This window comes from Porites lutea, chromosome 2 (assembly GCF_958299795.1).
Source record: "Porites lutea chromosome 2, jaPorLute2.1, whole genome shotgun sequence".
In the NCBI taxonomy this organism is placed as follows: Eukaryota; Metazoa; Cnidaria; class Anthozoa; order Scleractinia; family Poritidae; genus Porites; species Porites lutea.
In genome coordinates, this window is record NC_133202.1 from 52,976,980 (window position 1) to 52,982,337 (window position 5,358).

At 38.8% G+C, this 5,358-nt stretch overlaps 1 pseudogene; it reads right to left on the reverse strand.

Moving 5' to 3' along the window:
- Window positions 1-3,709: 3,709 nt before the first annotated feature.
- LOC140926412 (uncharacterized) lies at window positions 3,710-4,763 on the reverse strand (annotated as a pseudogene).
- Between the last annotated feature and the right edge of the window lie 595 nt (window positions 4,764-5,358).

Here is a 5,358-nt window from a genome sequence, read left to right on the forward strand (position 1 = left end):
TCATCCGCCGAGTCGGCAGTCAAATCCATCCCCACGTCGGTCCCATGTCGAGCGAAGAAAGATTCAAATATCTCCTCCCCCGGGAGAATAAGATTGATCAAATGCCCTACCCCAGGGCCAACAAAGACAATCAAATCCCCACCCCTGCCCTGTCTCTCCCGCCCCCCCCCCCCCCCCCCCCCCCCGCTGTCGGCTTTACATTGATAGGTGCATTAGGACGTATTTTGTTTATTTTCATACATTCTCTTATAAATTCAAAGTCCAACGAACTCTCACAGCGTTTGGGCCGCCTGTGGAAAACACAAGAACATCCCAACAGCCAATTAAACAAACAAACAAACATACACAAAGAACGGTTGATCGCAATAGACACAATCATCCTTTCCTCTGAATCGACTCTGAACCATTCTAAACTAGCTCAACATTCGCAAACAACTGCCTCAGGGGCGGATCTAGGGGGAGGGTGCAGGGGGTGCGCACTATGTGGTTTATTGGGGTTGAAGTAGAGCAAGACACGAGTGCAACCCCTCCTAAAAAAAATCCTGGATCCGCCTCTGTGCCTCTCCTGCCTCAACTTCAAACAACTGCCTCTCCTGAACACAAGTCGCGCTTCGGAAGGGCGCTGTTAAAGTGCAGAAGGCAGATCTGAGCTCCTCACGCTTTCTGGCCGGCAGGTGCACAGAGGAAGACGCTAGTAAGGCAGGGCAGAAACTTGTGCGCTATTAATTGTTTGTCCCTGAATAGCTACCTAATTTCAGCAGCGGAGTGTCTTTCTAGAAGATACAGGGACAACAAAGGGATGAAGGGGCCGGGTTGATATGGCTGAATTCAAAATCCAGAATTCAAATCATTTACAGAATAGCCTTGGTAATTCGAACTGTGAGACAAAAGTTTGGCTTGCTATTTAAATTGTATAGCAACTGCATATTTACAAATGCAACGCTAATAAAACTCACTCCGCCTCCCGCACTTATGACGTTTCGGTGAGACATGTCACCATTATAAAATAGAAATAATAATAAAAAAAAGGATCTAAGATATTATTAGATTGTTTTTGTTTTGACAACTCCCTACGGAGATTTTTCAGTGACAATCCTGCCACAGTTTTTTTCAACCTTTGACTGAAATCAGCTCAGTGAAAATAGGTCAACAAAGCTGGAACAAAGCCTTGAGTAAAGTTGCCATGTTGGAAGGTTAATATATAGCACCGACGGAAAAGTCGCGGAATTTTACAGACGTTTGTGTAGTGGGAGGCAAGTTCGGAATATTTAATTGCTGCGAACTTCGATTCTAGTCGCCCACCCGCTTACAATACTTTTAATTTAGGAATGATTTTTTACCTCAATTTTCTGGGGCCACAACCGTCTTACACTTTTGAAATTACATTATAGCATCTCTGAAGTTTAAGTTGTGTAAAATTCGAATTTAACAACCCCCCTGCGAGAGTGATTAGCATACATGGATTTGAAGAAGAATTTTACGAAAATAGCACCTGATCCAGATCAATGTTGTAATATATTAAGATTATAAGACCAAATCTACTTGTTAAAGGAATAAAACTTGTGGACACTCCTCTTTGCTTGCCACACAAGTCCTCCTTAATATCCAAAAATTCGCTATCTTTGCCTAAAACGTACAAAACAAAGCAATTATGATTGAAAAAGAAAGAAAATAGGACAATTTCTGAATCACAACTATTTTTCTGTGAAAGAATAATGATAATAATAAGAATAATGTCTGCGCGGGCCAGGCTTATTTTCTTTAATGCGAATCTTCCCTTTTCAGGAAGGACAATTCCTTGATCCGTCGTCACCGTCAGTATACTATAGTCGCAAACCCTTCCACGCTGGAACTTTGAAACTATTATGTTTATCAAAATGATTTGACTTGATTAATAATTGCAATTTCATAAAAAAGGAGCGGTGAGACAAATATGACAACAGATTTGTCTCACATTTGGGGCATTTGATCGGTAGACAAATCTGACGTCAGATTTGTCTTAGATTTGTCTTTGAGGCAAATATCATTAAATCCATTTTTTCGTCCAGTGCTATTTCATTACAAGTGCAACAAGTATTGAGTGTTCGACGATTCGGATAAGTGATGTAAACAACGAGCTCATCACTCGGCCACGATGTCCCTCTTTCTTCTTTAATTTCAGGTCTTTTAGGGAGATTGAAAAAATTGTACAATGAGAATTTACATTTGATTTCTCGAACTGTGAGAATTCAGGAACCGTCAAAAACTAGTTATATATGTTGTGGTTCAATTTTATCCTTGGTTTAAATTGTATTTTCTTTTGTTTTAAACTCATTATCATACACTAACATATCTAAAAACAAAAGAAAATAAAATTTAAACCAAGGATAAAATTGAACCACAACATATATATTAGCCACATGCAATTCAAGGTAAGCACTATCAGCAAGTTCGTCAAGGTGTTTTCCCGCACTTTCTATTACTATACAAAGCAAATAAAAATGTTGTCATTTAAGTGTCAAACACACTACTAAGCCGTTGTTACACAATCGGCGCGGACAATCCTTTCAGCATCTTTGAGAAGAGTTTCGTATTGAAAAGAAGCTGTGTGAACTGCTACGTACTATTAATTTTTGGCTTGTTTGTTTGTTTTATTTCAGGTACCATAGTTTCGTTATTGATTGTGGGTTTGTGCTGAAGTGTACGAGTCAAAAGGACGCGATCAAAAACTAGGGGCGCTTCCCAGACACATCAGCACTGGCCAGCTAGATCAGTTACTTTCTAAAAAGGAAATGCGGTTTTTTTCAATTTTTTTTCTTCGCAAAATCCCATTACTGCTTTTCATATAGTTTATCAATAGACTGTTTTCAATCCAGGCCAGTCGCGCGCCTGGATTGAGTTTTCTGATTGAAGTGAAATTCTCTTTACGTTCAGTTTTTTAACTGGTCAGCTACCGGGCATGTTCCGACTAATGATCAGTTATGTAGGAACCCCAGTAATATAGGAGCTACTCGTAAGGTGTTTCCTCATTGGTCACAGAAAACAATAACACATCATTGTTTATTATTATTTCCCGTTGTTTCACGGCTAGGGTATCGAATCAATTGGCTGTTAGGGTTATGAGAGCTGCTACATGACAATGATAAGCGCCCTAAGAGACCATCGTGAGACAAACGATAAACGAAACCTTTTCTGTTCACTTAAACTTTTTTTTACACTTTATTTGTATTTTCTAAGCTTCAAGGTCAGCGGAATCACTACAGGAGAGTAGTTTCTTTTCCGTTTAGTCACTTCCAGTTATTCCTATCTCTATGCCGTGTGCTTGCATAGTTACTTATGTGCGCTATCTGTTCTTCCCATGAACAACTCGTCCATTAAACCCCTCCCTTTAGTGCAAATTTTCTTAAAGCGGTCGGGGGCTTATTGGAGGGAATACGGTATTTTAATTTGTGTTAAAAAATCTTAAGGTTTTCAAACAAGGTTACCGTTTTGAATTATTTTATACTGAACTTTATCAAATTTTATCAGACTTTTAAAATTTTTGCAAATAATCAAGTGTTTTATCATGCACAGCTTTGAAACAGCAAACTAGTCATCAAGCACTGACAGTTTGGTGTCGTAAATATCAAGAGTCGCAATCAAATTTCAAGCAATGTGTTAAAATTTAAAATTCTCTTCCTGCATATTATATCTTTCCAAAACTTCTTTCTTGCCACAACTGGTTTCCAAGCTACTTCTGACGAAAAGGCAAAGCGACTTCGTACTTTGAATCCCTGCCGAATAATTCTTTTAACCCCAAACGAAACAACTGCACCTTCATTGCGTATATAATTGGGTTGGCTAATGAATTAGCTAGGAAAAACACTGTGACAGCAAATTTTATGTGACCGTATAAACTCGAAGACCGATCTATCACTGGATCGTGGGTGAAAGTTTCCAAACCCAAAAAGATTACAACTGGCAGCAATGTTAATAAAGATGCCACTGTGACCACAAAGAGGGTTTTAGTTAGTTGTCGTTCTTTGATTATCACACTGCTACGTAGAGGCTGTGGTGGAGAGCTGTATCGGATCTTCATGAAAATAATAGTATAACATACGCAAATAATAAGAAGAGAAATAAAATAATAAGGGATATAAATGGTGAAATTCATTAGTATTTCAGTTTTACGCGGACCGCGAGAAGTTACTTTTATAAAGACAATTTGGGCGCATTCTCTAAGAATAGCTATTAGCCAAATCACAGCGATTATTACTTTATAAATCAATTTCTTCATGATAAGATGCCTGGAGGGACAAATTATTGCGTGCATTCGCTCTAACGAAATGGCGGCAAGATTACAAAGGGAAGCCATGGAAAATACATGGAGGAATGAGACTTTTAAAAGAAAAAACCATGAACCAATCATCCTGTTGTACATCCAAAGATCACAAGAATCTCCCACGTTCCACTCAATTTGTAGAGGACCTGAAATCCCCCAACCAACAGGTCAATGATCGCCAAGTTCCGTATGAGCAGGTATGTGCGCCGGCGATGAAGCTGACGTTGCTTTGCAAATACAATGATCGTCAAGATATTGAAAATGACGATGATTAGAGATTCAGTGGTCATCAGAACAACCCATGGAATGCAGGCTGGTGCTGAGAGGGGAGCAGAGGTTGGAGTGTCACTAGTATTGGTTTTCATTCGTCTTCGATTTGCTTACCACAACGCAAACCAGACCTGGAAATTCACAAGGAATAGCAACTTGGTGAAAGACAACTTCCCACTTTTTTAATACAATAATTTACGTTGTTAAATGTGATGCTCATTAAGCTTCATAACAAATTGCGACAGCTTTATTATTAAAAGTACGACTCGGTTTATTACAAATTGCAAAAGGTATTACAAAGTGTGATGGATTTATACTAAATTGCGAGAGTATCGCAATATATTCAGAACAAACAGTTTAGATTATTTGTAATTGATCCCAAATAACGTCATATCCTTAACTTCGACGTCGCTTTCTTTCATATATCACGATGTGTAGCTTTCGCTACACATTGAGGGCCAGAGGATTTATGGCGAGTATTAAAATTTTTAGAAGGGAAAAGGGCGGGATGGTAAAAATTTCTGGGGCAGGAAGGGGGATGCCAATGTTTTTAGATGCCACTGAAAGGTTAAGTATTTGTAACATCAATAATAAACCCCTACATATGAAGTTCCTTATTTTCTAGTTCAGTAAGGGGTGTTTTTATTAAAAATGCACCAAACTGCAATGTCCTTTACTTTGTGCGGTAACCAAGTATATCTTCATAGTCATTACCACGGTTCATCATCATTTTATTAGCCTTTTTTACAGCAAATTTTACAAGATACAGCAGGCTGTTAGGCGAGGAG